This window comes from Manis pentadactyla (genome assembly GCF_030020395.1).
Source record: "Manis pentadactyla isolate mManPen7 chromosome 15 unlocalized genomic scaffold, mManPen7.hap1 SUPER_15_unloc_1, whole genome shotgun sequence".
In the NCBI taxonomy this organism is placed as follows: Eukaryota; Metazoa; Chordata; class Mammalia; order Pholidota; family Manidae; genus Manis; species Manis pentadactyla.
In genome coordinates this window covers 5,292,244-5,308,473 of record NW_026644588.1, presented here as the reverse complement: position 1 = coordinate 5,308,473, position 16,230 = coordinate 5,292,244, and the positions used below count along the sequence as shown (strand labels likewise).

The 16,230-nt window shown below is 46.5% G+C and overlaps 1 long non-coding RNA gene across 1 annotated transcript; it reads right to left on the bottom strand.

Annotated features, from left to right (window-relative positions):
- Positions 1-1,564: 1,564 nt before the first annotated feature.
- LOC130682278 (uncharacterized) lies at positions 1,565-6,936 on the bottom strand. The gene is made up of 3 exons (XR_008995512.1): positions 6,815-6,936; positions 3,625-3,692; positions 1,565-2,242 (listed from the first exon to the last, which is right to left on the bottom strand). It is a non-coding gene; the product is annotated as an uncharacterized LOC130682278 (long non-coding RNA).
- Positions 6,937-16,230: the final 9,294 nt, after the last annotated feature.

Sequence of the window (16,230 nt, the reverse complement as noted above, 5' to 3'; positions counted from 1 at the left end):
AACACCCCCTTGGGGAGCTCCAGGATGGAGAGAGGCTCCAGGATGGAGAGGGTCTCCAGGCCTTATGCTGCAGGGGGAGCCCCAGACTGGGACTGGGGAAGCGGACGTGGGCCCTCCTCACAGCCTCAGGTGACCAGGTGACAGGAGGTAAAATCGGGACACCCACGCCACCCCGCCCTCCTTCCCCTGGACCTTCCCACAGCACCCTCAGAGCCATCTGCCTACACGGTGGTCCCAAGGGATGACCTCAGGCTCCCCGGCCACAAAGGGAGTTAGGTTTGGGCAGGAGGAGGGCAGGCGGGCCCCTGGCAGGGCTGTGGCACAAGTCAGACCTGTCATCCTGCACGGCCCACCCGCCTCAACCTCACACAGAAGAGCTTCTGGGCCCAGAAACAAAGCAGCAGCCCTGGGCCTGGTGGGTGGTCACTGGGTCAGCGGTCCGTCCTCCCCCAGTGTGGCAGGGGCCCCAAGTACAACACGGCGCGGGCTGCTGGCGCTGGGCCACCAGGCTCACATGGCTGTGGGCTGCAGCATACCTTCCCCACCCGGCGTGTGCTGGGGAGGTGGCAGGGCCCTCTGGCCCCTGGTGCGCTCCTCTGCACCCAGGCACGGGCTCTGGGGGCTCCCCGTCTTCGGGCTCTTCAGAGAAGCTGATGATGGAGTTCTTGTTCACAGGCTCAGAGAATGAACTTTGCAAACACTCAAGGTAGGAGAGCATGTGCGAGGCTTTTATTTAGAGATAAAGCAGAGGACAGAGCTCCTGGCTTGCCCCTGCCCGGAGGGGATAAGATAGCCCCGGGGTGATGCACAGTCTAGGGGATTTATAGGCAGGTGAGAGACAAAGGGCCAGGGATGCAGACCTGCAAAAGGGTCCCCTAATGCTTATCTTTGAAGAGACACTAAGTTTCTTATCAGTCTTCCAGATTATTTTGCTTACTTGCCATTATTACTCGCCTACATTGCATATCATTTGATTAGGGCTAGAGGAAGAAAAGCAGCATCTGGGTGAAGTTAAAGAAAATAAGCCGGGCCTTTTATCAGGCTACGGTACATTTTACAATAACCTCATTTAATTGACACAATGAAGACATGGGCTATGCTGCGGTCTTTTCTTATGTGGCGGATATTCAAACATTTCAGGCCAAGTTACTCCTGGATTTTTAGTTTTGATTAAGCTCACACAAGAATGCTTATATTACTTTACAGAATTAATGTGACTGACTTTGCTTTATTGTTTAATATGGAGTTTCAGTAGGGGTTTTATTCCGGAGGCCCTCACCCTGCTCTGTTCTGCACCCACGGTCCCTGCCTCACCAGCACTGAGGCTCCGTGGCTTCCCTCCCCAGCTGCCATTCCCTCCTAGTTCCTCCTCCAGGCTTCCCTTCTGCACTGCCCAAGCTCTCTGATCCCATGCTCGCACCCCTCTCCCCCTGCCCTCCCAGCCTTCTCCTTCCCCCATCCCTCCCCTGGGCTGGGACTCCTGTTAGGAGGGCGTTATGTATTCTCCTGGGTTCTTGTCCCCGCCGCAGCAAAGAACTGAGGGGCAGAGACACAGCAGTGAAGAACATGTAAAAGTTTTATTTACAGAGAGAAAGTGCACACTCAGAGAGAGGGGAGTGTGGGCTACCTCAGAGAGGGAGGCGCACCGAAAGGGTGGGGGCTCCCCCTTGGAAGGAATTTTCAGGAATGTGACAAAGGGCTAGGGGTGTGGACCTGTGAAGTGGTCTCAAGATGAGACACGAAGTTTCTTATCAGCCCTCCCGGTCATTATGCAAAATTAGCTTAACACAAGAAACGCCCTGCTCTGATGGATTCCCACCAGGAGAGCAGCTTCCTGGTTGGGGAGCATATCAGTTAAGACTGCCCTCCCTGCCTCCAAGGTGGGCTGAGTTATTGTATGTTCGCTAAAGACTGTGTTAAGTGTGGATAAAATGAAAGTTCCTGTGGCCAGGATTCTCACCTGGGCCTAGTCGGCTAGCTCACCACTCATGTGGGCAATATGTTGCTATTGACTCTATAGAAAGAGCTCCACCCAGTGCTCTGGGTGACACGGTGACACGGCGGCGACGGCGAGGCTGCAGGAGAGCAGAGCAGAGGCTGGAGTGGTGGCAGCGCTGAGGTCAGAGCCCCAGAGGATGGCTGTGTGGGATGGCTGTGTAGGCATGGAGGCCCAGAGGCAGAGACCCACTTGCTGCATGCAGACTCGCTCTGACTGGCTGGGGTGGTAGTGATTGACCTGCCACTGTGGAAATAAAGTTGGGTATAACCCTTTCACCCCCAGAACGTTTTACTGTCATTTCTTTGGTCACATTGAATACATTGTGAACTTGCCCAGGGTTGAAACCCATCGGCAGTGCATTGAAAATCTTACCTCTTCACTTCCTGGGTTTGGAAATGCAATCTTAGCTTTAAGATAGAATCTTTCCTGTCTTTACTGTGCTGTTTATGGCTGGGCTAGCTTGCTAAGTGAACTGTCCAGTCCGCAAATTACTTGATACGGGGATGGCGGAGGAAAAACCGCATATAGGTATAGTTGGAAAAATAAGCTGGGCCTTTTAGCAGGCTAAGTGAGTCTTACCTTAGTCAATGACATGATTTACAAAACACAATAAAGACAAGGGTATGCTGAGAGACTTTCCTTTATCTGGGGGAATACTCAAGCATTCCAGGCCTGTTACTCCTGGCTTCTGGAACTTAAACTGATCTCATGAAAAGATGCTCCACATCACTAATCATCAGAGAAATGCATATTAAAACCACAATGAGATATCACCTCACACCAGTAAGGATGACCACCATCCAAAAGACAAACAACAAATGTTGGCGAGGCTGTGGAGAAAGGGGAACCGTCTTACACTGCTGCTGGGAATGTAAATTAGTTCAACCACTGTGGAAAGCAGTATGGAGGTTCCTCAAAACTCCCAAAATAGAAATACCATTGACCCAGGAATTCCACTCCGAGGAATTTACCCTAAGAATGCAGCAGCCCGGTTTGAAAAAGACATATGCACCCCTGTTTATCACAGCACTATTTACAATAGCCAAGAAATGGAAGCCACCTGAGTGTCCCTCAGTAGATGAATGGCTAAAGAAGATGTGGTACATATACACAATGTAATATTAGTCAGCCAGAAGAAGAAAAATCCTACCATCTGCAACAACATAGATGGAGCTAGAGGGTATTATTATGCTCAGTGAAATAAGCCAGGCAGAGAAAGACAAGTATCAAATGATTTCACTCATCTGTGGAGTGTAACAACAAAGAAAATAAACCCGAAGGAACAAAACAGCAGCAGACTCACAGAACCAAAGAATGGACTAACAGTTACCAAAGGGAAAGGGACTGGGGAGGATGGGTGGGAAGGGAGGGATAAGGGCGAGGAAAAAGAAAGGGGGCATCACAAAAAGCATGTATAGTGGGGGGGGGCGGAGCACGGGGAGGGCTGTGCAACACAGAGAAGACAAGTAGTGATTTTACAGCATCTTACTAAGCTGATGGGACAGTGACTGTGAAGGGGTATGTGGGGGGGACTTGGTGAAGGGCGGAGCCTAGTAAGCATAATGTTCTTCAGGTAATTGTAGATTAATGATACCAAAATTAAATTTTTAAAAAAAAGCACCTACTATGCAGCAGGACCCATCTAGGTAGCAGTTTTCTCTGCACAGACGAATGCATCCAAGATGAAGGGAACCTGTGGAATGACCGATGTGGTCACAGGTCAAACCATTTCTCCAAATCAACTTTACCAATAAAAAGCTGATTTAAAAAAAAAATTACTCATTTAAGGATTTCCAGGGGGATGATACATCCCTGTTCTTTACTTTTGCAGAAGTGGTTATCTAGTTTATCTTTGGGATAAGAATCACAACAATTCCTGTGCATCTTAAGGCTGGGTTGACATGTCATCGTAAGCATTCTGAATGACAGGTGCCAATGTATGTGTGGAGGTATTGTGTATGTTAAGGAAATAGACTGTTGAGTGGAGGCTTTTAAGTATTTGAACAACATTATCACACCCACACTTAAGCCCTCAAGCTCCAATTTCAGAGCTAGCTGGGACCATTCGATGGTTCATAGGTATGATTCCTGTAGTATACTGTACTAAGGCACAGAATCACATGACTACAGCATGGTGTCAGGGTAGTATAGTATAGTATCGGGGATGACCCATGCTGGAATTCATATGAGTGATAAATAAAGTTTTATCTGCAAAGCCACCAGATTTTCCGTTACCACTGCATAAACCCTCAACAGCCCTATGAGTTTGTATTATTTATTGCCTTATTTACAGATAAAGAAACTCAAGCACAGGCAGTTTAGGTAACACATCCACGTTCACCCAGCTGGACAGTAGGGGAGCTGGGATTCAAGCTCAGGTTGACTGAGTCCATGCTTAACATCACTGAGCTTCCAGCTGGCAAATGACTCCTAAAGATTACAAAAGAAGTTTTTTAAATCAAGGCAAGGAGACATAGCATGGTGGTGAGAATTCTCCTGCATCCAGCTGGCCACAGTTAGCCTTGGGCTGGTCACTCTGAGGTCACAGGTGAAACAAGGTCAGAGGTGTGACTAGAAGCCCTTATCCTGGTGTTGAGCAGGTGAGTGAGATGGGGAGGGGATGTTTTATGCAGTTTTGCAAACCGGCACAATTAAGCCAGAAAAGATGGAATCTTCTGTTTTGCCCTTCTCTTTTATCTGTATCCCTGCTCCTCCTAGATCCAGTAAAGCTGGCCTGAAGTCCCAAGAAATAGACTTGAAATTTGTGGATAAAATGAGGGTTCCTGTGGCCAGGATTCTCACCTGGCCCTGGCTGCCTGGCTCACTGCACACCTGTGGGCAATACACTGCTGTTGACTCTGCATAAAGAGCTCCGCCCAGTGCTCTGGGTGACATGGTGGCAGGGCTGCAAGGCTGCAGGAGAGCAGAGCAGAGGCTGGAGTGGTGGCAGCGCCAAGGACAGAGGCCCAGACGACGGCTGTGCGGGACAGCTGCGTGGACAGATGGGCCAGAAATAAAGTTGGGTTTCAGCCCCGGGCAAGTTCGCTATGGATTCAATGTGACCAAAGAAATTGCCAGCAAAATGTTCTTGGGGTGAAAGGGTTATGCCCAACTTTATTTCCAGGTGGCAGGTCAGTCACTAGAATCCCGTTCACTCAGAGCGAGCCTGCCTCTGGGCCCCTCTGTCCTCACAGCCGTCCTCTGGGCCTCTGTCCTCTGCTCTGCTCTCCTGCGGCCTTGCAGCCCTGCCACTCTGTCGCTATGTCTTTGTTTTTTTTTCTTTTCCGTGTGGATGTCCCGTTGTCCTAGTACCATTTGCTTGAGACTCTCCTTTCTCCATGAATGGCCTTTCCATACCTCTGGGCTGTCTGTTCTGTTCCACGGGTTTGTTTCCTCTTCGGCCAGCGCCACTCTATGGTAACAGTAGCTTTAATAGTAACATTTGAGGTCAGGTAGTTATCAGTCCTCTGGATTTGCTTTTTGCCTTCAAATGGTGTTGACTATTCCGGGCCTTTTGCCTTTCCTTCTTACTGTTTGTCTCTTCTTATTTGTGTATGTAAAATGTGATACCATTATAATACTTTTTTTCTTTCCTGACTTTATTTTTAGGAAGATTTCGATGTGGATCATTTGGTATCTGGCGGCAGGAAGCACGTCCAGCTGGAGGAACTGAGAGACGACCTGGAACTCGACGATGAGCTTCTTAAGACCGCCATGGTCGGACTCATCAACAAGGACTATGCAGATTTTGTTAACCTTTCAACAAACTTGGTAAACCTTTAATCCACAGTTCCTACCTGTCAGTATATTTACACACACACACTTCTTTCTTGCTCATTTGTTCTTAAAAGTGCTGAGTGTTTTTTAGAAAACTTTCAGTTGATTTTTCCCCCCAAAGAACTTGAAAAGATTACTAATCTCAACAAGAAAAGAACTAATCTTTTTGATAAACATCTTTTGTCTGTAGTTTTTTTACTCATTTAATATGGTTCTTGCTTGAATTTTATTATTAAATAGTGAAAAGTGAAGTACAGTGATATGAGTGTGTGTTTGTGTTAGTTGCTAACTGATTACTATGAAATCTCACTGGTCAGGCAAATTTGCAAGAAAAATAATCAGGTTTTCCTAAGGCAATATTTAATTAACTTTGAGGTCTATTTGCTAGTCAGAGCTAGGTTGAGGGAACATTGTCCAGTATTGATCTTTAGGAGACCTGGTTTTATAAAAACATAAGAATGGTTTGTAATAAACTTGTCAGTTGTTTGTGAAAATCATTTAGAAATGCTTGAGTTTTAATACTCACAAAAAGTCTTCTTGTTCGTATTTTATTTTGTTTTTAAATCTATTTGTCAATTGGGAATTTCAAGAGGCATGACAGTTAATGAGCCATATTTGCTTTCAGGAAATATACCACTAAGATAAATGTTCCAGTAGGATTAGGAACCCAGAACATTTCATTTCTGTTCTATTAATCTGAAATTTTTCTCAAGGTTTACAATAATGTTGAGAGATACAGCCCATCAGACTTTCACATCAACTGGTAGAGTATCCTAAATTGTGGGCAGATAGCTGTTTCTCACCCATTAAAATTCTTCAATTTCATGTAAAAATTCATCCAAAGACAAATTGCACATGAGGAAGCTTTCATGCCCTTATTTTTATAGTCTAGTGAATATTAACAATGTTTCCATATTCTATGAGTAATATCTGTGGCAAAATAACATTTCTGCTATTTAGCTGATTAGCAGGATGTGGCTGCACAGAGAAGAACCTAAGTCTAGTACACCTTGGTCATTAAGCAGATCCTGCACTTACCCCTTGCTGTGATGTGCTTGTGGCAACATGATTTTGCCTTTAGGTCGGCATGGACAAAGCCCTCAACCAGCTCCCTGCGCCTCTGGGACAGTTACGAGAAGAGGTTCTGGTAAGTCATCAGATAATATTAAACAGTCTGTGGTAAAGCATGGCGTGCCCGGTTGTCTTCTCCAGGAAGAATTCCTTTTTTAATCTGCTAGGTAGGTTTGTTGTTTTGTAATGGTCCCTGATTGTAGTATTCACCTTCAAAGAAGTTGTCAACTTCCTACAGTCAGTCAGACACAAAACAAAACTAAAAAGTTCTCTGGTTTGTTTGTTACAACTTAGAAAACATATTTGATTTGAAAATGACAGATTCTGCCAGTAGATGGCTTAAAATGTTAGGGGAAGACAAGGGCATTTCCAAATTCAGCTTGTTTCAGCCGCCTCACTCATATGTAAATGGTCTCCAACTTATGAATGGCTTGTATCTTAAAAATTTGTAATTTTACAAGTATTTTCCCAAATAATGTTTTAGATGTGGTTAGATTCCTAGGCCAGTTCACAAAAGCTGTTTAACATCTCATGTATCCAAGGGATAATAAAATGTAATGCCTAATAAATGCTACATTTTAATGCTCCTCTGGGAAAATGTGCTGCGGGACCCCCACCTCTAAGCCCCTGGGAAGCGGGAGTCCTCCTGGAAGAACAGTAGGGGGGAGTCTGGGTATCAATTCCAAAGAAAATCACGTTGCCCTGTCCTCCCCCGGTGTCCTGTCTGGCTCAGGCCTTGGACACCCCGTCTCGAGTAGTTGTGATGCCCTGCCATAAACGTGGTGCACTGTACCCCATTTCCCATGTGTATCCCCACTAGACCACAGCAGCCTGAGTGGCCTCTCACACGCAGCCCCTAAGACAGTGCCTGGCACCTTGTAAGTAAAGACACAATGCATGGATAAAGCTGGGAAAAAAAACAAAAACGCAGAATAATAGATGTCAATTCTGAGAAATCCAGAAGAGGGGTATGCAGAAAAGATGTCATAAAAGAAGGAAGTTTTGAGCTGTGCCTTGAACTGGCACATATTTGTGAGTGTTTACGTCTTGTCTGAATGTCACAAAAGCCCGTTCATGTGCTTTTCCTTGGAATGGAAGAGAAGTGGTTTGTGGCCCGCTGCTGGACCCCACAGCTGGACCCCAACAGCAGCCCGCGGGTGGCGCTCCGGCCGTCGTTCTGGCGGGCCACCCCCTCCCTTCCAGCCTGTGGCTGTGGTGTTCCCTGAGCCTCACCTTCCTTTACCGTCCGCCCTTCTCCCCAGACTTCCTCCCTGCGGGCAGATGTGCTCTGCTGACGTCTCCTCTGAACCTCCTGGGCTGCCACTTGCACGCAGGATCTGGTCCTGCCTCGCCGCCTGCCAGCATCATATCCCCGTCCCTTTTCCACAGCCACCTTTATAGCCACTTTTCTCCTAATCAGCTACAGACCTGCCCTCGCCTTTTGATCTCAACTCATGAAGCTGCTCTGTGAGGTTCTAAGACCCCTGGAGGATAAGACTGTTTCTGCCTTGTTCCTCCTTGCGTCCTTACTGGCTTCCACAATAGCTGACAGTATTTCATCATGTTTGTTGAATGAGTTAGTTCACCTTTCTGTGGAATGGTGGTGATTTGTCTGGTTTATCCTAGTCGGTGCCATTACCTTTGTTTTGGCCCTGATTCCCAGTCACCTCATACTTGACGAGATTCATTAGCTTCTGGACATGTTTCTCCACCTATGACCACTCCCACATTCCAGCCATCCTGTTCCTCGTTTCTTGATTCCTACTATTCCCAAACATTTCATGATATATCAGTGCTTCAGCACTCCCTAGTTCTCCAAATACAGAGTCCAGCGTAAAGGCCTTATCTGAGTGGAGTCCTCCTAAATTAGCCCATCCCTCTTAAATTCTGCTTCTCTGCAAGGGGAGCCGGCAGTGCACCCAGGTGTGTGCCTCCCTGTCCCTGCGTCTGGCACGCGCGGTCGTCTCCTCCTGCGTTTGCCCTCTGATAACCCCCTGCCCACCGCTGCCAGCATACACACGTCTTCAGAGTCAGACTCCAGCCCTAACTCTTCTCCAGACTCTCCTGTACTTTGACTCAGATTATCCTTTCTCTGCCCAGACCACCTATGACATTCATTGTGTATGTATGCTTTTTCTACTGGCCACTAATTCTGTGTGACCTCAGCTCTCTGTGTGTCATCTTACCCCCAAATTATGAGTATCCTCGATGGCAGTTGTGGCCAGTATTGTGTATTTTTGTCACTATCTGCATAATTTTCCCTATAGATGTTAAGTTCTATGGAATTGAGTTACATGTATAAATTTCGTAATGTTACAAATCAGTTTCTGCAGTACATTTTCTTTGTTTTTTTTAGAGTCTTAGGTCATCTGTCAGAGAAGGAATCTGTGCAGATGAACGAATGTCTAAACAAGCGGACATTACGGACAAAAAGGTCCGCACCAGTGTCGCATGGACTCCCTGGAGCACCTGGGAGCCGGGGCCCAGGGTCTCGCCGGCTCCTCCAGGGCCTTCGCGAAGAGGGAGTGGGTGCCTCTGGGCTTGAGGCATCGGTAGGCACACCTACCCATCCAGAGAGCAGGCTTACATTCAGGTTGAGAGACAGGCAACTAGCTGGGTCCCAAACACAGAAACGGCCTCAGCTGATATTTACAAGTTCTGCAAGTTCCCCTCTGCCGCCTCCCCTCCCCGCTTCAGAGCTGGCCGCGCACAGGGAGGTCCACCGAGGCCGTCAGGTGAGGCAGCGCTCGCGCTCAGGTGCCTGGGCTTCTCCTACATTCAAACCGGTGTGGCGGGCTCAGACCTGACACTGAACCCTCACTGATGGGACAAACCGGTGATTCAGCAAGCGAGGCATCCAAGTCGGAAAGTGACGTCCTCTGATACGAAACTGCGCTGTCTGAATGTGCCCATCTGGATGCAGCCCTACACTTAAGGGTATGGAAGAATTAAGTGAAAAGGCTTCCTGTCAGGTCAAAAAAGCACGGTAAGCTCCACATCTGGCCATCACTTTCTCAAGACTCTGCCAAAGTAAGAGCCTCTAGCTGCACCACATGCAAAGCATTTCCTCTGACCTGGCCTCCGAGCCACCTAACTGCCTGGGGTATTGGATGTTCACTGTATAGGCCATTCCCAAATACTTATTTAGTTATTTTCCTTTCAAGCTTTAAGGACATACAATAGCGACAAGACTAGGAATTATGTAATTCAGTTACGATTTCTCTCTCCAAACTGGGTCTGAAACTCAAACACATTCCTTTTCAGACACAGGTCAGGGGAGCCCTTTTCACCTTTAATCCCACACCTCCACTCTGTGTGCAGGGATTTCCCTGCCAGCAAGATGCCGCTGCCCTCAAGCCACCTGCCCCGCAGGCCTCTGGGGCTCGGTACTGGTGGAGGAAGAGCACGACACTGCTAGACAGAAAGAGGAAAACTGACTGGGGGTGATGTGGGGCGGGGGGAGCAGGGGGAGTTGGACCAGACGGCAGAGCTAAGCGCCTCCCGGCCTCAGATAACCACTGGGGAGATGCCAAGCCGCAGAAAAGATCTTTATCTTCCCACATAATCCAAACTGGTTCTCCTCTTCCTTCTTTCTGCATTAGGCTCTGTCTTGGCTCAAGTCCAAATAAGACTCAAGAGAGCTAACAGTGCTCTTTGAGGCTTTTTTACTGTAGTTCCAAAATGCAGCCACTGAGGCCACCTCCCCTCCTGATGTCGGGATTCATTCAGCTGCTTTCAAATGTGTGGTGATTCAGCAAACCTGTGCAGGCAGCTCTGGACTGGCTGTAGGACTGCAGCTGGGAACAGAAAAACGTCTTTCCTCAGCTCTGACGCTTATGGAATACCGCGTGTAACAGAGGCGGGGATTCACAAAACCAAGTCCCATTTTCCAGATGTGTAAGGAATGGCAATTGAGAAAGACCTGTTATCCAAGAAATGTGTTTATTTGAACCAAAGAAACCAAACGGAAAGAGGCCACCCCTTCCTCCCACCTTCTTTCTCTTAACAGCTTTGCTCGAATCAGATGACCTGGAGCACGTCCAGAGCTGTTAAGGTCACAGGGTTTAGCGTCAGGATCAGTTCTGTAACTTAAGCCACACAAAGAACACGACACGGTGATTATGACAAATACCATCTGGAGGAAAATTAATCCAGGCAGAACAAGAGGAAGTCTCAAATACCCACGAGGAGCAAGTTGCATGCAAGGGAAATCAGCCGTGCACAGAGGTCGGGGCCAAGCCGCACACAACACGGGGGCAGCCTCAGGGTTTCCACGCAGGAGGCTGGCGGGCTGTGCAAGAGGAGGAGGAACAGGACTTGTGCAGCTAACAGCACATCCAGGTCACAGGGGCCGCGGTGTAGACCAATGAGCCGCAGCACGTCAGAGGCAGCCTTCTTCCCGAGAAGACAGACACACGCCCACGGTCCCTAAGAATTATACGCATGCGGGTCAGGGTCAGTAGGGACAGGATACCTTGGGAGGAAAGGCCTGTCCTCCCACAGATCTACGAACTGACTCCTGCCTCTCCTCCCTGCCCTCTCCCTTCAAAACCAGAACCAAGATGAGACACCCGGCGAAGGAAGATGTTTCTCCCTCTCTCCACTCGGCGGAAGGAATTCCGACCAAAGATGAGCTGCGATTTTGAACTTCACTCTATCTACGAACAGGAATAGTGGGAAAAAAATTAGACCGGCCAACTCCACACTGTTTCCTGGCTGCTTCTCGTTAGTTACCCTGACATCACCAGCAACCACACAACGGTGATATCCTGGGTGCTCAGAAATCTATTTTGTCCCCATGGAAGGTAGTAACTTACCCATTTCCCCCACCTCCCAGCAGGGTGTCTTTTAAGTAAAATTTTATAGCTATAAACATACTAGTCAAACAGCTTTTTACATTTCTTTGACACTTGTTATTTCTGAAAGGACTAAGTGTGAATACATCAATGACTGTGCCTTTTGATACCCCACAACAGCTCTACCTGCCTTAGCCCTTCAGTGCACCATGAGCTCGTCAGAAACACTCCCAGTATTTTGAAAACATTCAGTGATGTCTGTCTGCTTGGTATCAACTTCGGGTTTAGTCTATACAAATCCAACATCCTCTGCGTCTGCTGAAACATCTCCTTATAATCTTCTTTCCCATACCTGGCTTAGTCCGTAAAGATGTATTACAATGTAGAAAGCTATCAAGCATATCGAGTATTTAGCTATGCAACGTTAGACCCGACACGGAAATTTTAAACCGTCTTTTAGAGCCAACATAACTTTCCCTCAAAACTGCCCTGAATATATTTTAAGGTTGCTAACTTCAACTTCAGAATTCCTCATTTTCCAAAAACAGGAGAATCACGATCAATAACAATCTTTGTTTAAATCACTCTGTTCCTAGGACGCTGGTCATGAAAGTTAATTTTTAAACAGGCCAAGCAAAAAGCTAAATATTTTGTAAATGCCTACTATTCATATCAATTCATATTCATATTCATGCCAGTTATGTAGCCTGTTCCATGTATTACCAAATTCTGTATGTTAGTTTTAAATCAAATGCAGTAAGTACATCAGCTGTTAAATTTTTATTGCATTCCATCTGGTCTATTCACACATGAATGTGTTACTGAGGAGGTGCATTTAAAAATGTAATCCATTTCTTTTATCACAAACACACAGATACAATTTCACTGAAAAATTTGGTCTCTAATACAGTATTATTTCCCTAATATGTGTAAAGTCCAAGTTCACTGTGACAATAACTTCCCCACCTATACTTCGACTCTATGTGTACTTCCTACATCTATCATTCAGTATTTCATACATACTTCCCTACCTGTACTTTGACTTACACATCATTCTGAGAAACTGATGCTTGCCCTATTTTCACACCTTTATGAATGCCAGCCCATCATTCCACATTTTAAAAATGACACAGACTGACAGATAGAAAGATGGATGTGCCGATGGACAGATGATCAATCAGGTATAACAATATCAAGTAGCAGAAACTAGGTGCTAGGCGTTGGAGTGTTCCATGTAGAATCCTGCCAATTTCACTGAGCATTTGAAAATGTTATGATGAAACCTTGGGAGAACAACCGCCCATTTGCAAGGCCCACCTTACCAGCCACCACAGGATCCCATTTTTCTCCAAGGCATTTAACCCTTCCTACGACCCATCGGTTGTTTATGTGTGCACAACTCATCTCCCCGCAGGATTCATGTTTGAATCATTTTTCTCTCATTCAATTCCATCTATTACATCATCTTGTACACAACGACCATTCAACACATGACAAAAAAAATACTTGACCACATATGGAAAATAAAATAATCACTGTTTACTTTTACTAATAAAATTGTTCTCACATAATACAGACAACTATCATCTGCAACACACAGGAAGCTGAAACAGAAAAGACCTGTCTGTATTCTGAGAAAAAAAATGGCCCAACCAACTATTTGCAATCTGAGATGTTAGAATGATTCACAGCTCTTGAATTAAGAGATGACCAGACCTTCCTTCAGGGAAGGCAAACATGCCTTTGGGCGCGAGCTGAGACCGGAAGTTGGTGACCTGGGCCTTTCAAGAGTAGGCCAAGTTTGTGCGATTTCCAGGAGAGGTGCAGGTGCTCCAAGTCCTGGGGACATGTGGGACTGGGAAGAGGCTGGGGAGTGAGCATCTCATGCTCTCAAGGGACTCCGCGAAGAAGAGTTAGCAGACTTGGGGAGGCTAAACCAGGTATGTCGGCTAGGGAGCGGAGCGAATTAACCATTACCCAAGTCAGGGAGGCAAAATGGGGAACTTCCTGGAGAGCAGGACTGGGTCTAAACACGGTGACCTTGAGGTGAAAGTGGGACCTTTATGGCCTTGAGATAAACGGAGACATAGGCCAATAGAGTCAGTTACCTAGGAAAGGGCCAGAGAAAAAGACCAACTAGTCCTGAGGTATCCTTACCACGGAGAAGGAGCTCAAATTACCTTAAACCAAAAGGGAGTGGAAGCCAGAACGGGGTCATCAGGATAGGGCCACGTAACAGAGTCCGAGCTGAGAAAGGATTTCTGCCAAAGCAGCGGCCAATGGAAAATGGAGAAGGGATGATTCAGACACCCCCTTGCCAGCGTCCGTGACTCTGACCACAAAGAGTGCCACTCCAGCAGCCATCAAACACCACAAGTGAGGCTGCACCAGGCAGTCCCCGTCTCATTTTATTTTTTTCGGTAAAGAATACCGTTGCCTGAAAGAAGGGCACCCGGTTGATTTATGTCCTTATTTAAGTAATACATTAAGGTTACCTCACTAAATAATAAACAGGAAAGTGGTTACATATATAGCTTTCTAATTTTATTTGAATTAATATCAAAACTAGTTTGCTTTTTTAAAGCTTATATCAACAAAGCTATATGAAGACAAATTGTTTCAAAAAAAAAAAAGGAACAAGGCGGCGGCCCAAATGTCCTCCAAGTGGCCCGAATGACTCCACCCCAGACCCAGTATGGGCGGCGCTCAGCCCACAGGTCAATGAAAAGGTAGACGGAATGAAGTAACCTGGGATGCCTGTGGGAGAAAGGATGAATCATACGAAATCACGGACGTACAAAAAGTCATTTTCATGTTTCACATGTTCCTTAGACGATCACAAATAGCAAGCAGTCATTTTCTGCAAGACTTTCTGTGCCACTCACTGACTTGAGCTCTGTTGGTCCACATCAGGAATCAGCAAACGGGGAGAATTCTCCCACATTCAGTACATCTGCAATAGGCACACCCTCTGGGGTACAAGCCTTAGCCCCTTAAGTCACCAAAACAGACACTTTTTAAAGTTCGTCTGGTCTTCTGTTTCCCAGCCCAGGAACAACCACAGTAACTTCGGAATTTTTGTAGGAACCAAGAAAAAGGTGGTTATCTGTCCCAAGGGAGGTCCCAGGGTGGGGGCGAGGTTGGGCAAGTCTCTGCAAGCCGTTACCATAAAGGCCAAGGTAGTCTTGAACTGCAGAGAGCTGAAATCTCTTCTGTGTTCACTCCGTGCTCCTCAGGACAACTACAAACTCCTGGCCTCTCTCCAATCACCCGAGGTTCATGCTGCCTTTCCAAGAGGATTCCACAAAGCCCCCAAATTACGACACACACACAGGCAAAAAACATGGCCGAGTAAATTCCCATCATGCAAGGGCACTCGGTAGTTTTCAAGGGCAGACCGTTCCCAGAAAAATGCAATTAATTCAGGCTCCCCAAAGAAATTCCAAGCAAATACTGACATTTGTTCTGTCAGAAAGCAATGCTGAATTGCACTTGAAGAACTTGGATGAAGACGTTAGAGCACAAAGACAGGAAGACGGCTTCTGGCCTATTAGGGATTCTAAGTTACCACTCTCTGTTTTTCCCCTCATCCCTACTTTATACGTCCACTGAAAGATGCCCCGTACAGGGCATGATATCTAGCGATATTTGTGTCTACTGCCAACGAGATAGCCTTTCAGTAACTGAACTTTAATCTTTGTCAATACAAACATTTTAAATGTCTCCTTTCCAGTGTTCAATTGTTTAGTTCTTTAAATGTCAGCTGCAAAAAAAAAAGTATCATCCAAAAAACAGCATCCACCTGTCCTGCTGCAGCTGACAAAGCATTGGCCACAAAACCATATGTAAAATAATGTTATGAGTTCCAATTAAGGCATCTATGTTGTAATTTCCAAACAAAACATCTCCTAAGACATGGTCACATCAGTCCCACATGCCTTTCAGCTTTTAGCAAGTAAGATACTACCCTTGGCTGCATAACCCCCTCACCCATCTTAATTCATTCCCTTTTCTCACGCTACCGCCCACAAACACAGACACTGAAATTTTTACTCAACTATGAAAAAGGTTTCAAGGTAACTTCAGTAACTAACCAGAAGTCAGGCTGACATTCTTTAAATCAAAAAGGACTGTGCAACAAGAGAGCAGTCACCATCCCTACCCTACCATGGAACTGATGGCGGGGTTCTTGTTTGCAGAGTCGAACAATGAACTTAGCAAACACCCAAGGTAGGAGAGCCAGGGAGAGGCTTTCACTGAGAGATACAGTGAGAGGACAGAGCTGCTGGCTCACGCCGGGAGGGGACAAGGGAACCCGGAGTTGTGCATTGTCTAGGGGTTTTATAGGCAGTTGAGGGTTTTTTGGGAACCGGATACACGCTTCGGGGTGTGGACTTCTTAAGTGGTCCCTGAATATTTGAAATTAACTTCACAAAAGAAACTTACTGCTCTGATTTCTCCCCAGTGCACTGGCATCTTGGTCTGGGAGCAAAACAAACAAGGCCGCCTGCCCAGAACCCAAGGTGGGCTGAGTTATTGTCTGTTGGCTAAAGGGTAAGTTAAGAATCTTACTTCTTAACTTCCTGG